This window comes from Pleurodeles waltl, chromosome 8, assembly GCF_031143425.1.
Source record: "Pleurodeles waltl isolate 20211129_DDA chromosome 8, aPleWal1.hap1.20221129, whole genome shotgun sequence".
Lineage (NCBI taxonomy): Eukaryota > Metazoa > Chordata > Amphibia > Caudata > Salamandridae > Pleurodeles > Pleurodeles waltl.
In genome coordinates this window covers 1,452,153,582-1,452,169,839 of record NC_090447.1, presented here as the reverse complement: position 1 = coordinate 1,452,169,839, position 16,258 = coordinate 1,452,153,582, and the positions used below count along the sequence as shown (strand labels likewise).

At 46.6% G+C, this 16,258-nt stretch overlaps 1 protein-coding gene across 4 annotated transcripts in view; it reads right to left on the bottom strand.

Moving 5' to 3' along the window:
• ACP6 (acid phosphatase 6, lysophosphatidic) overlaps positions 1–16,258 on the bottom strand; it is a 148,526-nt gene that overhangs the window by 63,092 nt on the left and 69,176 nt on the right. The window lies entirely within an intron of this gene.

The window sequence follows — 16,258 nt, the reverse complement described above, 5'->3', positions numbered from 1 at the left end:
TTATGCATCAGGTTGGGCTGGGAGTTAAAAATGTGAATGTTCAAACTAGAATAAATAAAAAAGGAGCATGCTCCACAGCTGTGCAGACTCCTATAATCATGTTATTACTGTTTCGCAAATAAATAAAAAAATCAGAGGAGTGCAAAAACCCTGTTTCTCGATTCACAAATTTACCTATTAAACCTGCAATTACAACCTGAACAAACACTCTGCCCTCTTGGCTGATTTGGGTGAGTGATCTACCATGAGAAACAGCCCACGCATATTTAACTTGAGAAAAGCAGACAGCATTTCTGCAGGCAGCTTTCAGCATATGTTGGAGAACTCTGGATTTTATGTTCTCATTAATTTGGAACATGTAGTGCTGTTAATAATTCAAACACAGCTATAGGGCTTTTCCACTACCCCCTTTGAAGCCCTATTATGTGAGCATTAGTAAGAGAAAAAGAATAATAGTTGGGGTATTTATTTAGAAAGCGCTAAAATGTACTTACCCTGAGACCAATGCCTGGAAGACAGCACTCCATTAGGTTGTGATGCTCATTATCAAAGGAAACTAATAGGGTGAGATTCCACAAATGACTTATACTTTTCTAGCAAGCCACAAGGAACAGAAAATTTCACAAATCATTCTAGGCTTTATGTGGCCTTTAAGCCAACAGATTTCCAAACGTGAAACACTGGCATTAAGCACTTAAGGAACAGGTCTCACACCTAGTTTCAAATGTCATGACGTGTAAAATAAAAAATAGCATACAACTGCGTTACTGCTCCCAGTACTTCAACTCAAATAACCATGTGAAGGACTACAATCAATCACTAACTGCACAACTAATCTACTCCAGACAGTGTCCATAGCAGTCTCAATGAATCTAGACTACTGAGATCCAGGTAATAGGTGTGTCCAAAAGCAGTGCAGACTCACTTATGAACAACCTTTCCATAAGGATACTGACAAGCTCAAATGACTTACCACTTGAAGTTGGTGTCAGTGTTTGGACACATCAGGTTTACAGAGGCCAATAAGACACACTGAGGTTTTTGCATAGCTTCCAACTGAAGTAGAAATGTTCTAAGCTGCCAACTCGTTTTTTGGCAGGCTAATTGCTTTTGAAAATATAGTAATATTCCTCGCCATGGCCTACAGGAAGGAAGCAAGTGTTATACTAACTATAGTCACATTGCCTATTTGGCATAAAGGTGTTTATTACAATGATAACCCAACTAGCTATGTTTTATTGGCTGCTGAGCAACAGAAAAGAAAGAGCTTTCAGCGCCTCGGGTACAAGAAGGATTCAATTCAAAATTATATTTCTGTGATACAATAACTAAACTATTTTATCCCCGGTGCCAACCCAGTTTCATAACCTCTTTTGCTTTCCTAAAGAAAGGAGGTGAAACACAAAGAAGCCATCAAATTCTGGCCCGGCAGCACCTGTGTAGTCAACAAGGGAAACTTGTCCACCGACCTTAGAGTGAAAATAAATACAGAAGAAATCTCTACTTATAAGGGATCGAGAAAAGAAAGTACTGATATACAGGTGACGTATCCAAGAGTAATAGGTTTGTAATGAACTGTGCAGCCTCATTACACGTCAAAACTAAAAATGGCGGACAAGAAACACATATGTGCATGTGGTGCTGCTGTCCATTCCTAGTAGCTGGTATTACTGTCTGACATATTCGTGAGACTAGATGACCACAAGAGTGCATTAAGAGCTGATTCGGTCACCATCGGTTAAGGAAAACCTCCTTTAAGGTACAAATACGTGCAACTCATCATATCCATTACATCATCAGATATCGAGGGAATCCCAGAGGATGATAGGACAGCAAGGTAAAATGTCTGGAATAATCACATTATGGGTGGAAACATGGCTACCTCAAGTAACCTCAAAGCCTAGAGGGCTTCGAGGGATAGGACTCCATAGGAATTTACACACTGTGGTCTCTGACCATTGCGACCCACAAGAAAACATATGCAGAACTGCAGGAAGAATTCGGGCCTGTTGGAATACAATTTTACTATGGCCTACAACGCAGACAAGCACTGACACCGGACCTCACTTCAAAGAAGAAGATAGTTGAGTTTAATCTCCTTGAGACAATGCAAATGATGTGAAAACTACACAAATAAAAAGATGTCCAGGATGTCCAGGACCTGAATAATTAATAACCCTGTGTAAGGAAATGCCTCCTTGGCATGGTTGCCCCCTGACTTTTTGCCTTTGCTGATGCTATGTTTACAATTGAAAGTGTGCTGAGGCCTGCTAACCAGGCCCCAGCACCAGTGTTCTTTCCCTAACCTGTACTTTTGTATCCACAATTGGCAGACCCTGGCATCCAGATAAGTCCCTTGTAACTGGTACTTCTAGTACCAAGGGCCCTGATGCCAAGGAAGGTCTCTAAGGGCTGCAGCATGTCTTATGCCACCCTGGAGACCTCTCACTCAGCGCAGACACACTGCTTGCCAGCTTGTGTGTGCTAGTGAGGACAAAACGAGTAAGTCGACATGGCACTCCCTCAGGGTGCCATGCCAGCCTCTCACTGCCTATGCAGTATAGGTAAGACACCCCTCTAGCAGGCCTTACAGCCCTAAGGCAGGGTGCACTATACCATAGGTGAGGGTACCAGTGCATGAGCATGGTACCCCTACAGTGTCTAAACAAAACCTTAGACATTGTAAGTGCAGGGTAGCCATAAGAGTATATGGTCTGGGAGTCTGTCAAACACGAACTCCACAGCACCATAATGGCTACACTGAAAACTGGGAAGTTTGGTATCAAACTTCTCAGCACAATAAATGCACACTGAAGCCAGTGTACATTTTATTGTAAAATACACCCCAGAGGGCACCTTAGAGGTGCCCCCTGAAACTTAACCGACTATCTGTGTAGGCTGACTAGTTTTAGCAGCCTGCCACAAACCGAGACATGTTGCTGGCCCCATGGGGAGAGTGCCTTTGTCACTCTGAGGCCAGTAACAAAGCCTGCACTGGGGGGAGATGCTAACACCTCCCCCAGGCAGGAATTGTCACACCTGGCGGTGAGCCTCAAAGGCTCACCTCCTTTGTGCCAACCCCGCAGGACACTCCAGCTAGTGGAGTTGCCCGCCCCCTCCGGCCAGGCCCCACTTTTGGCGGCAAGGCCGGAGAAAATAATGAGAATAACAAGGAGGAGTCACTGGCCAGTCAGGACAGCCCCTAAGGTGTCCTGAGCTGAGGTGACTCTAACTTTTAGAAATCCTCCATCTTGCAGATGGAGGATTCCCCCAATAGGGTTAGGATTGTGACCCCCTCCCCTTGGGAGGAGGCACAAAGAGGGTGTACCCACCCTCAGGGCTAGTAGCCATTGGCTACTAACCCCCCAGACCTAAACACGCCCTTAAATTTAGTATTTAAGGGCTACCCTGAACCCTAGAAAATTAGATTCCTGCAACTACAAGAAGAAGGACTGCCCAGCTGAAAACCCCTGCAGCGGAAGACCAGAAGACGACAACTGCCTTGGCTCCAGAAACTCACCGGCCTGTCTCCTGCCTTCCAAAGATCCTGCTCCAGCGACGCCTTCCAAAGGGACCAGCGACCTCGACATCCTCTGAGGACTGCCCCTGCTTCGAAAAGACAAGAAACTCCCGAGGACAGCGGACCTGCTCCAAGAAAAGCTGCAACTTTGTTTCCAGCAGCTTTAAAGAACCCTGCAAGCTCCCCGCAAGAAGCGTGAGACTTGCAACACTGCACCCGGCGACCCCGACTCGGCTGGTGGCGATCCAACACCTCAGGAGGGACCCCAGGACTACTCTGATACTGTGAGTACCAAAACCTGTCCCCCCTGAGCCCCCACAGCGCCGCCTGCAGAGGGAAACCCGAGGCTTCCCCTGACCGCGACTCTTTGAACCTAAAGTCCCGACGCCCGGGAGAGACCCTGCACCCGCAGCCCCCAGGACCTGAAGGACCGGACTTTCACTGGAGAAGTGACCCCCAGGAGTCCCTCTCCCTTGCCCAAGTGGAGGTTTCCCCGAGGAACCCCCCCCTTGCCTGCCTGCAGCGCTGAAGAGATCCCTAGATCTCCCATTGACTTCCATTACAAACCCGACGCTTGTTTCTACACTGCACCCGGCCGCCCCCGCGCCGCTGAGGGAGGAATTTCTGTGTGGACTTGTGTCCCCCCCGGTGCCCTACAAAACCCCCCTGGTCTGACCTCCGAAGACGCGGGTACTTACCTGCAAGCAGACCGGAACCGGGGCACCCCCTTCTCTCCATTCTAGCCTATGCGTTTTGGGCACCACTTTGAACTCTGCACCTGACCGGCCCTGAGCTGCTGGTGTGGTGACTTTGGGGTGGCTCTGAACCCCCAACGGTGGGCTACCTTGGACCAAGAACTAAGCCCTGTAAGTGTCTTACTTACCTGGTTAACCTAACAAATACTTACCTCCCCTAGGAACTGTGAAAATTGCACTGTGTCTACTTTTAAAACAGCTATTTGTGAATAACTTGAAAAGTATACATGCAATTTTGATGATTTGAAGTTCCTAAAGTACTTACCTGCAATACCTTTCGAATGAGATATTACATGTAGAATTTGAACCTGTGGTTCTTAAAATAAACTAAGAAAATATATTTTTCTATATAAAAACCTATTGGCTGGATTTGTCTCTGAGTGTGTGTACCTCATTTATTGTCTATGTGTATGTACAACAAATGCTTAACACTACTCCTTGGATAAGCCTACTGCTCGACCACACTACCACAAAATAGAGCATTAGTATTATCTCTTTTTACCACTATTTTACCTCTAAGGGGAACCCTTGGACTCTGTGCATGCTATTCCTTACTTTGAAATAGCACATACAGAGCCAACTTCCTACATTGGTGGATCAGCGGTGGGGTACAAGACTTTGCATTTGCTGGACTACTCAGCCAATACCTGATCACACGACAAATTCCAAAATTGTCATTAGAAATTGATTTTTGCAATTTGAAAAGTTTTCTAAATTCTTAAAAGTCCTGCTAGGGCCTTGTGTGTTAAGTCCCTGTTTAGCATTTCTTTTAGAGTTTAAAAGTTTGTAAAAGTTTGAATTAGATTCTAGAACCAGTTGTAGATTCTTAAAAAGTATTCCAACTTTTAGAAGCAAAATGTCTAGCACAGATGTGACTGTGGTGGAACTCGACACCACACCTTACCTCCATCTTAAGATGAGGGAGCTAAGGTCACTCTGTAAAATAAAGAAAATAACAATGGGCCCCAAACCTACCAAAATACAGCTCCAGGAGCTTTTGGCAGAGTTTGAAAAGGCCAACCCCTCTGAGGGTGGCAACTCAGAAGAAGAGGATAGTGACTTGGAGGACAATTCCCCCCTACCAGTCCTATCTAAGGAGAACAGGGTCCCTCAAACCCTGACTCCAAAAATAATAGTCAGAGATGCTGGTTCCCTCACAGGAGAGACCAACACCTTTGAAATCACTGAGGATAGCCCCAGTGAAGAGGACATCCAGTTAGCCAGGATGGCCAAAAGATTGGCTTTGGAAAGACAGATCCTAGCCATAGAGAGGGAAAGACAAGAGATGGGCCTAGGACCCATCAATGGTGGCAGCAACATAAATAGGGTCAGAGATTCTCCTGACATGTTGAAAATCCCTAAAGGGATTGTAACTAAATATGAAGATGGTGATGACATCACCAAATGGTTCACAGCTTTTGAGAGGGCTTGTGTAACCAGAAAAGTGAACAGATCTCACTGGGGTGCTCTCCTTTGGGAAATGTTCACAGGAAAGTGTAGGGATAGACTCCTCACACTCTCTGGACAAGATGCAGAATCTTATGACCTCATGAAGGGTACCCTGATTGAGGGCTTTGGATTCTCCACTGAGGAGTATAGGATAAGATTCAGGGGGGCTCAAAAATCCTCGAGCCAGACCTGGGTTGACTTTGTTGACTACTCAGTGAAAACACTAGATGGTTGGATTCAAGGCAGTGGTGTAAGTAATTATGATGGGCTGTACAATTTATTTGTGAAAGAACACCTGTTAAGTAATTGTTTCAATGATAAACTGCATCAGCATCTGGTAGACCTAGGACCAATTTCTCCCCAAGAATTGGGAAAGAAGGCGGACCATTGGGTCAAGACAAGGGTGTCCAAGACTTCAACAGGGGGTGACCAAAAGAAAGGGGTCACAAAGACTCCCCAGGGGAAGGGTGATGAGACAACCAAAACTAAAAATAGTAAAGAGTCTTCTACAGGCCCCCAAAAACCTGCACAGGAGGGTGGGCCCAGAGCCTCTTCACAAAACAATGGGTACAAGGGTAAAAACTTTGATCCCAAAAAGGCCTGGTGTCATAGCTGTAAACAGCATGGACACCAAACTGGAGACAAGGCCTGTCCCAAGAAAGATTCCACTCCAAACTCCCATCCAGGTAACACTGGTATGGCTAGTCTCCAAGTGGGATCAACAGTGTGCCCAGAGCAAATCAGGGTCCACACTGAAGCTACTCTAGTTTCTGAGGGTGGGGTGGATTTAGCCACACTAGCTGTCTGGCCGCCTAACATGCAAAAATACAGACAGCAACTCTTAATTAATGGGACTAGAATAGAGGGCCTGAGGGATACAGGTGCCAGTGTCACCATGGTGACAGAGAAACTGGTTTCCCCTGGCCAATACCTGACTGGAAAAACTTACACAGTCACCAACGCTGACAATCAGAGAAAAGTACATCCCATGGCAATGGTTACTTTAGAATGGGGAGGGGTCAATGGCCTGGAACAGGTGGTGGTCTCCTCAAATATCCCAGTGGACTGTCTGCTTGGAAATGACCTGGAGTCCTCAGCATGGGCTGAGGTAGAACTAAAAACCCATGCAGCAATGCTGGGTATCCCTGAACTGGTGTGTGTGAAAACAAGAGCACAATGCAAGGCACAGGGTGAACAAGTAGAGCTGGAGTCTGGAAGAATGGCCCAACCTACCAAGAGGAAAGGAAAGTCAGTTGGGAAACCAACTGCAACACAGCAAAAGAAAGGGAACCTCTCTTCTCAGGAAGAAGTTCTGCCCTCTGAGGGAACTGAGCCTTTGGAGCTTGAACCTTATCAGGTTGAGCTCTTAGGCCCAGGGGGACCCTCAAGGGAGGAGCTGTGTAAGGGACAAGAAACCTGTCCCTCTCTTGAAGGCCTTAGGCAGCAAGCTGCTGAAGAGTCCAAAGGCAAGAAAAATGGAACGCATAGGGTCTATTGGGAAGATGGACTCCTGTACACTGAGGCCAGAGACCCCAAACCTGGTGCCACTAGGAGAGTGGTAGTGCCTCAGCTGTTCAGGAAGTTCATCCTAACATTGGCCCATGACATTCCCCTTGCTGGACATTTGGGACAAACCAAGACGTGGGAGAGGTTAGTCAACCACATCTACTGGCCCAATATGTCCAACATGGTTAAGGAGTTTTGCCTCTCCTGCCCCACCTGTCAAGCCAGTGGTAAGACAGGTGGGCATCCAAAGGCCCCCCTCATTCCACTTCCAGTGGTGGGGGTGCCCTTTGAAAGAGTGGGTGTGGACATAGTTGGTCCCCTAGAACCTCCCACAGCCTCAGGAAATATGTATATCCTGGTAGTAGTGGATCATGCTACCAGGTATCCTGAAGCTATTCCCCTTAGGTCGACTACTGCCCCTGCAGTAGCCAAGGCCCTCATTGGTATCTTTACCAGAGTGGGTTTCCCTAAGGAGGTGGTGTCTGACAGAGGTACCAACTTCATGTCAGCATACGTAAAGCACATGTGGAATGAGTGTGGAGTGACTTATAAATTCACTACACCATACCATCCACAAACTAATGGCTTGGTTGAGAGATTCAACAAGACATTAAAAGGCATGATCATGGGGCTCCCAGAAAAGCTCAAAAGGAGATGGGATGTCCTCTTGCCATGTCTGCTTTTCGCTTACAGAGAGGTGCCACAGAAGGGAGTAGGATTCTCACCCTTTGAACTTCTGTTTGGCCATCCTGTAAGGGGACCACTTGCCCTTGTTAAAGAAGGCTGGGAGAGACCTCTCCATGAGCCTAAACAGGACATAGTGGACTATGTACTTGGCCTTCGCTCTAGAATGGCAGAGTACATGGAAAAGGCAACCAAAAACCTTGAGGCCAGCCAACAGCTCCAGAAGTTTTGGTATGACCAAAAGGCTGCACTGGTTGAGTTCCAACCAGGGCAGAAAGTCTGGGTTCTGGAGCCTGTGGCTCCCAGGGCACTCCAGGACAAATGGAGTGGCCCTTACCCAGTACTAGAAAGGAAGAGTCAGGTCACCTACCTGGTGGACCTGGGCACAAGCAGGAGCCCCAAGAGGGTGATCCATGTAAACCGCCTTAAGCTCTTCCACGACAGGGCTGATGTCAATCTGTTGATGGTAACAGATGAGGATCAGGAGGCAGAGAGTGAACCTCTCCCTGATCTTCTATCATCAGACCCAAAAGATGGCACAGTAGATGGAGTGATCTACTCAGACACCCTCTCTGGCCAACAGCAAGCTGATTGTAGGAGAGTCCTACAACAGTTTCCTGAACTCTTCTCCTTAACCCCTGGTCAGACCCACCTGTGTACCCATGATGTGGACACAGGTGACAGCATGCCTGTCTAGAACAAAATCTTTAGGCAGTCTGACCATGTTAAGGAAAGCATCAAGGTGGAAGTCCACAAGATGCTGGAATTGGGAGTAATTGAGCGCTCTGACAGCCCCTGGGCTAGCCCAGTGGTCTTAGTCCCCAAACCTCACACCAAAGATGGAAAGAAAGAGATGAGGTTTTGTGTGGACTACAGAGGGCTCAATTCTGTCACCAAGACAGATGCCCATCCAATTCCAAGAGCTGATGAGCTCATAGACAAATTAGGTGCTGCCAAATTCCTAAGTACCTTTGACTTGACAGCAGGGTACTGGCAAATAAAAATGGCACCTGGAGCAAAAGAGAAAACAGCATTCTCCACACCTGATGGGCATTATCAGTTTACTGTTATGCCCTTTGGTTTAAAGAATGCCCCTGCCACCTTCCAAAGGTTGGTGAATCAAGTCCTTGCTGGCTTGGAGTCCTTTAGCACAGCTTATCTTGATGATATTGCTGTCTTTAGCTCCACCTGGCAGGATCACCTGGTCCACCTGAGGAAGGTTTTGAAGGCTCTGCAATCTGCAGGCCTCTCTATCAAGGCATCCAAATGCCAGATAGGGCAGGGAACTGTGGTTTACTTGGGACACCTTGTAGGTGGAGGCCAAGTTCAGCCACTCCAACCCAAGATCCAGACTATTCTGGACTGGGTAGCTCCAAAAACCCAGACTCAAGTCAGGGCATTCCTTGGCTTGACTGGGTATTACAGGAGGTTTGTGAAGGGATATGGATCCATTGTGACAGCCCTCACTGAACTCACCTCCAAGAAAATGCCCAAGAAAGTGAACTGGACTGTGGAATGCCAACAGGCCTTTGACACCCTGAAACAGGCAATGTGCTCAGCACCAGTTCTAAAAGCTCCAGATTATTCTAAGCAGTTCATTGTGCAGACTGATGCCTCTGAACATGGGATAGGGGCAGTTTTGTCCCAAACAAATGATGATGGCCTTGACCAGCCTGTTGCTTTCATTAGCAGGAGGTTACTCCCCAGGGAGCAGCGTTGGAGTGCCATTGAGAGGGAGGCCTTTGCTGTGGTTTGGTCCCTGAAGAAGCTGAGACCATACCTCTTTGGGACTCACTTCCTAGTTCAAACTGACCACAGACCTCTCAAATGGCTGATGCAAATGAAAGGTGAAAATCCTAAACTGTTGAGGTGGTCCATCTCCCTACAGGGAATGGACTTTATAGTGGAACACAGACCTGGGACTGCCCATGCCAATGCAGATGGCCTTTCCAGGTTCTTCCACTTAGAAAATGAAGACTCTCTTGGGAAAGGTTAGTCTCATCCTCTTTCGTTTGGGGGGGGGGTTGTGTAAGGAAATGCCTCCTTGGCATGGTTGCCCCCTGACTTTTTGCCTTTGCTGATGCTATGTTTACAATTGAAAGTGTGCTGAGGCCTGCTAACCAGGCCCCAGCACCAGTGTTCTTTCCCTAACCTGTACTTTTGTATCCACAATTGGCAGACCCTGGCATCCAGATAAGTCCCTTGTAACTGGTACTTCTAGTACCAAGGGCCCTGATGCCAAGGAAGGTCTCTAAGGGCTGCAGCATGTCTTATGCCACCCTGGAGACCTCTCACTCAGCGCAGACACACTGCTTGCCAGCTTGTGTGTGCTAGTGAGGACAAAACGAGTAAGTCGACATGGCACTCCCCTCAGGGTGCCATGCCAGCCTCTCACTGCCTATGCAGTATAGGTAAGACACCCCTCTAGCAGGCCTTACAGCCCTAAGGCAGGGTGCACTATACCATAGGTGAGGGTACCAGTGCATGAGCATGGTACCCCTACAGTGTCTAAACAAAACCTTAGACATTGTAAGTGCAGGGTAGCCATAAGAGTATATGGTCTGGGAGTCTGTCAAACACGAACTCCACAGCACCATAATGGCTACACTGAAAACTGGGAAGTTTGGTATCAAACTTCTCAGCACAATAAATGCACACTGAAGCCAGTGTACATTTTATTGTAAAATACACCCCAGAGGGCACCTTAGAGGTGCCCCCTGAAACTTAACCGACTATCTGTGTAGGCTGACTAGTTTTAGCAGCCTGCCACAAACCGAGACATGTTGCTGGCCCCATGGGGAGAGTGCCTTTGTCACTCTGAGGCCAGTAACAAAGCCTGCACTGGGGGGAGATGCTAACACCTCCCCCAGGCAGGAATTGTCACACCTGGCGGTGAGCCTCAAAGGCTCACCTCCTTTGTGCCAACCCCGCAGGACACTCCAGCTAGTGGAGTTGCCCGCCCCCTCCGGCCAGGCCCCACTTTTGGCGGCAAGGCCGGAGAAAATAATGAGAATAACAAGGAGGAGTCACTGGCCAGTCAGGACAGCCCCTAAGGTGTCCTGAGCTGAGGTGACTCTAACTTTTAGAAATCCTCCATCTTGCAGATGGAGGATTCCCCCAATAGGGTTAGGATTGTGACCCCCTCCCCTTGGGAGGAGGCACAAAGAGGGTGTACCCACCCTCAGGGCTAGTAGCCATTGGCTACTAACCCCCCAGACCTAAACACGCCCTTAAATTTAGTATTTAAGGGCTACCCTGAACCCTAGAAAATTAGATTCCTGCAACTACAAGAAGAAGGACTGCCCAGCTGAAAACCCCTGCAGCGGAAGACCAGAAGACGACAACTGCCTTGGCTCCAGAAACTCACCGGCCTGTCTCCTGCCTTCCAAAGATCCTGCTCCAGCGACGCCTTCCAAAGGGACCAGCGACCTCGACATCCTCTGAGGACTGCCCCTGCTTCGAAAAGACAAGAAACTCCCGAGGACAGCGGACCTGCTCCAAGAAAAGCTGCAACTTTGTTTCCAGCAGCTTTAAAGAACCCTGCAAGCTCCCCGCAAGAAGCGTGAGACTTGCAACACTGCACCCGGCGACCCCGACCCGGCTGGTGGCGATCCAACACCTCAGGAGGGACCCCAGGACTACTCTGATACTGTGAGTACCAAAACCTGTCCCCCCTGAGCCCCCACAGCGCCGCCTGCAGAGGGAAACCCGAGGCTTCCCCTGACCGCGACTCTTTGAACCTAAAGTCCCGACGCCCGGGAGAGACCCTGCACCCGCAGCCCCCAGGACCTGAAGGACCGGACTTTCACTGGAGAAGTGACCCCCAGGAGTCCCTCTCCCTTGCCCAAGTGGAGGTTTCCCCGAGGACCCCCCCCCCTTGCCTGCCTGCAGCGCTGAAGAGATCCCTAGATCTCCCATTGACTTCCATTACAAACCCGACGCTTGTTTCTACACTGCACCCGGCCGCCCCCGCGCCGCTGAGGGTGGAATTTCTGTGTGGACTTGTGTCCCCCCCGGTGCCCTACAAAACCCCCCTGGTCTGACCTCCGAAGACGCGGGTACTTACCTGCAAGCAGACCGGAACCGGGGCACCCCCTTCTCTCCATTCTAGCCTATGCGTTTTGGGCACCACTTTGAACTCTGCACCTGACCGGCCCTGAGCTGCTGGTGTGGTGACTTTGGGGTGGCTCTGAACCCCCAACGGTGGGCTACCTTGGACCAAGAACTAAGCCCTGTAAGTGTCTTACTTACCTGGTTAACCTAACAAATACTTACCTCCCCTAGGAACTGTGAAAATTGCACTAAGTGTCCACTTTTAAAACAGCTATTTGTGAATAACTTGAAAAGTATACATGCAATTTTGATGATTTGAAGTTCCTAAAGTACTTACCTGCAATACCTTTCGAATGAGATATTACATGTAGAATTTGAACCTGTGGTTCTTAAAATAAACTAAGAAAAGATATTTTTCTATATAAAAACCTATTGGCTGGATTTGTCTCTGAGTGTGTGTACCTCATTTATTGTCTATGTGTATGTACAACAAATGCTTAACACTACTCCTTGGATAAGCCTACTGCTCGACCACACTACCAAAAAATAGAGCATTAGTATTATCTCTTTTTACCACTATTTTACCTCTAAGGGGAACCCTTGGACTCTGTGCATGCTATTCCTTACTTTGAAATAGCACATACAGAGCCAACTTCCTACACCCTGCATTACATTCTGCCTGGGAGGCAGATTTAGGTTCATTCGACGATGATGACTGGTAAACTGCACTAATCCCCATCAATCACATCCCTCTTCAAACCCATTCAATTTCTTACACTAGGTGACCTTTAAGAAATCTAGACTTTGGTGGATCAGGCAGAACTCCTCGCTAGAACGCCTTACATTATGGGAGACTGATGGAGATGTTCACCACATGGTGTGGGAATGCCGGGAGAGCCAGCAATTCTGGAAAGAGTGGCTAAGTTGGAAAGTAAAATCTTTGCAACAAATAGTGCAGACAAGTAAACTAGATGTAACAGAGACCAATCGCTGTGGCAAGGCATTTGGCATTAGGTATAGTCCTAGCTACAGGGGATATGGCACAGTAGTGGTGGTCAGCAAAGGCACCCAAGAAATGGAAGGCAGAACTAGACTACTGTAAGGTGCTGGAGATTCCAATACATGAAGCTAAAGATGCCCACATAAGTACCAGGTATGGGGAGCACGGACGGTATCTACTGCGGTTACACAGACTCGGTTAGGTTTATGAGTATCAGCAAGACACTTAGGTTTCAGTCTAGGGAGTGGTAAAATAATGTTGCACTGGATGTATTATAACAGGATGTTAATAAATGATTTGTATCAATGTGGCCACGTTCAGGCACTACAATTGGTTGATATTTTCAAGAGAGACAATTACACGTTTTATAAACAAACATGCACTAATCTTGTCTTACATTCAAGCACACTTCTACCAATGCACAGGCAAACTCACCTACATAGGGATGAAGTGGCTTCAAGCCTGAAAAAGATAACTTAAGCAATTTATGTAATCTTCTCGGAAGGAAGATAAATGCATACCCATTGGCTTGTTACTTAATGCAATCTTCTCCATACTTGTGGGTAGAAGACGAGACTATGGGTCTTGCAAGATGCACTGAAATAAAAGTAGAAAATCACTCAAAAGATGAGCTTTATTGAACATCTGCTTCCAAATTATGGGAACAATATTCTGCTAAGGACTTAGAAACCCATTTTTTTGGGACTAATGTGCAGACTGTGCTCATTGAAAAGACTGACTGTTCACCTTACCCCAGTGCTAGAGTCAGTGAATGATCCCCCTCCCCCTAAAGACAGACAGACCTTGGAATACTTCCTGACTCAATTAATCTACAGTGCAGGAGTCTTCTGCCCTGGGCTATCACTGAAGATAGGGCTGATTGTGAATACGCTTCCTGCTGTTATTGCCATTAATAACCAAAGCAGTTATATTTCTGCACAGAGTTAAAGAGTATTTTTAAAAAGACTTTCAACTTAACTATATAACGTCTTAAGTTGCCCTAGATGTAAAAGCATACTTAGGCACCTATATGCTCCAGTTACTTGATGGAACTTTCACACCAATTCCACTTAAAAAACAAAATACATTTGTTCCCATACAGAAAGTTCATAGTAAAATTCAGCACCCAGTCTTTTTAGAAACTACAAGCCACACAGGAAAATGCAGTTCAACTGGGCATCTCAAATGTTCACAATTTGACAAACAAGCTACACATGAATTAAACGAATCCTAGTCAGGTGCACTTAGGCTTTTTTCGGATTTTTCCACACATTCCCCACGCCACTTTTGTCGAATCCAAGTAATAAGACTAAATGTCAGGTTCCATTTTCATAAGTGGTGTGTCCCAAACATGCAGTAATCACCAACCGTCTCCTCCCCTCTGGAGTTAACAGTTTGACTTCAATATTAAAGTTTGAGTGCTACATTCACCTTAGAACTCTACCTGCTACCAAACATTCACATATGACAGATAATCGTTCTGTATCCACCATCGGCCAAGAGAAAAAATAAACACACACAGTGGTCTATTCTAAATCTGATTTAACGTCAATCTAGTTTGAAAAGCATAGAAACAAACTTGGTCCTCCAAACCTGTAGAAATAAGCACTGGCATAATTCCTTTGTGCATAGCTGCTTCAATGGCACTTTATTTAAGACTTCCTGGGCAGAGGCCATAGGGGCATTGAATCAGGAAGGCCACCAGAGGTTGCAAGAAATCACAAGGGCCAACCGACTGTCAGTTCGGTCTTTTGTGGTCAATGACCAAACACCGGCTCTCCATCCCCCAGGCTCAAGCACAGTAACAGTTTCACAGAGGAACAGCGGGCAGGGAATAGGGCAGTTAAGCACAGATCCCCCTACTGAAGTTGTGGAGAAACCTTAGTAATCGCAGAGAGGAATACTCAACTCACCCTAGGGCACAAAAAGAATCATTCAGATTATTATATAATTAGCAGAGAATATCGCATAACTGGAGGCCACAACTGCACTCCTTCGTATGCTGGTTAATTAACCGTGGGCCTTGTATCTTTGGTCACGATGGACTACCCTTAGTATTTTAATTACATCAAAAACGCAGATAAAGACTGCTAACTTCCACTCGGCCATTTCAAGGGCTACAGTTCCACAGGTACACAAAGCTGCAAGGTTTACTACTAAGCAGGTTTCATCCTCAGCCTTCATGAACTCATTTGTGAGAGCAGAAAAGTAAATACAGTCTAGCTTTCTTCCTGTTCTAACTCTCGCTATACAACACTGCACGCCTGCTCGTCCAGCAGCATAGTTGCATTGTCTTGTCCACACTTTACTGCAGGTCCTCGCCAAGACCCAGCATGCCCATAACTAACAACCTACTGATACATAAATTGTCTATCAAAAAGAAATGGCTAACAGCACAAATATGTTTGGGGGCCAAAAAGCATGCATTGCTATGGTAGTTCCTGGCACTGAAGGGAACTAATTTGTGTGTGGGTGTGCACCCTGTGACAGGATAGAACGCTGTCATTCAAGTAAGCCAATGGTTGAAGTGGGCTGGCCCACTGAAACCACTATAAATAATTTTAGTAATTTCAAAATGTCATGGACATTGCCAGGACTAAAAATGTAAGACACAAAGGAAAACACAATCTGTAAAAAACATATAAACAAACATAAAGAGATGCATGTTGCAAATAAATTCATCGATGGCTTCAGAAAACACCATGCAAACAGACTAGCAATGGGAAAAAGCTAGCTCGGACAGCTGAGCACGCCTTATTAATAGTTTTTAAACTCTGTGGTGAGCTGAAGATCTAGAATTCAAAATCTGGCAAGGCACACATGTTTTAGAACCCCTGAGATAGACAGACTGCTGTTTTACTGGTATACACAGCACCAGACATTTAAAGGTCGTAAAAGTAGAAAAACACCGACACGGAGCCCTATGTAAAAGAGAAGCATAGGCAAAGCCAACAGGTCTCGCCTACAAGAGATCTATTGGCTTTGCCATTGTGTTTTTAGCCATGTTGTGCAGCAAAACGGCTGCTGTGCAGCATGGCTAAAAGTAAAGGAAACAAGCATTGGCATAGCCAATAGGTCTCACCTTTGGGACCTTCAATTTTAGCAATGCAGCACATTATCTTGGGTGGTTCAATCATAGCGTAGTTCCTGAATAAATTGTTAACAAATTTTCTGGAACAATCGCCATCCTATTCCCGTTAATTAATTTAGTGATCACTCACAGTTAGTTACTTGCTCATAACTGAAATAATTTACTAAAAATTCACACCAGAGTTAACAAATGGAGAAGAG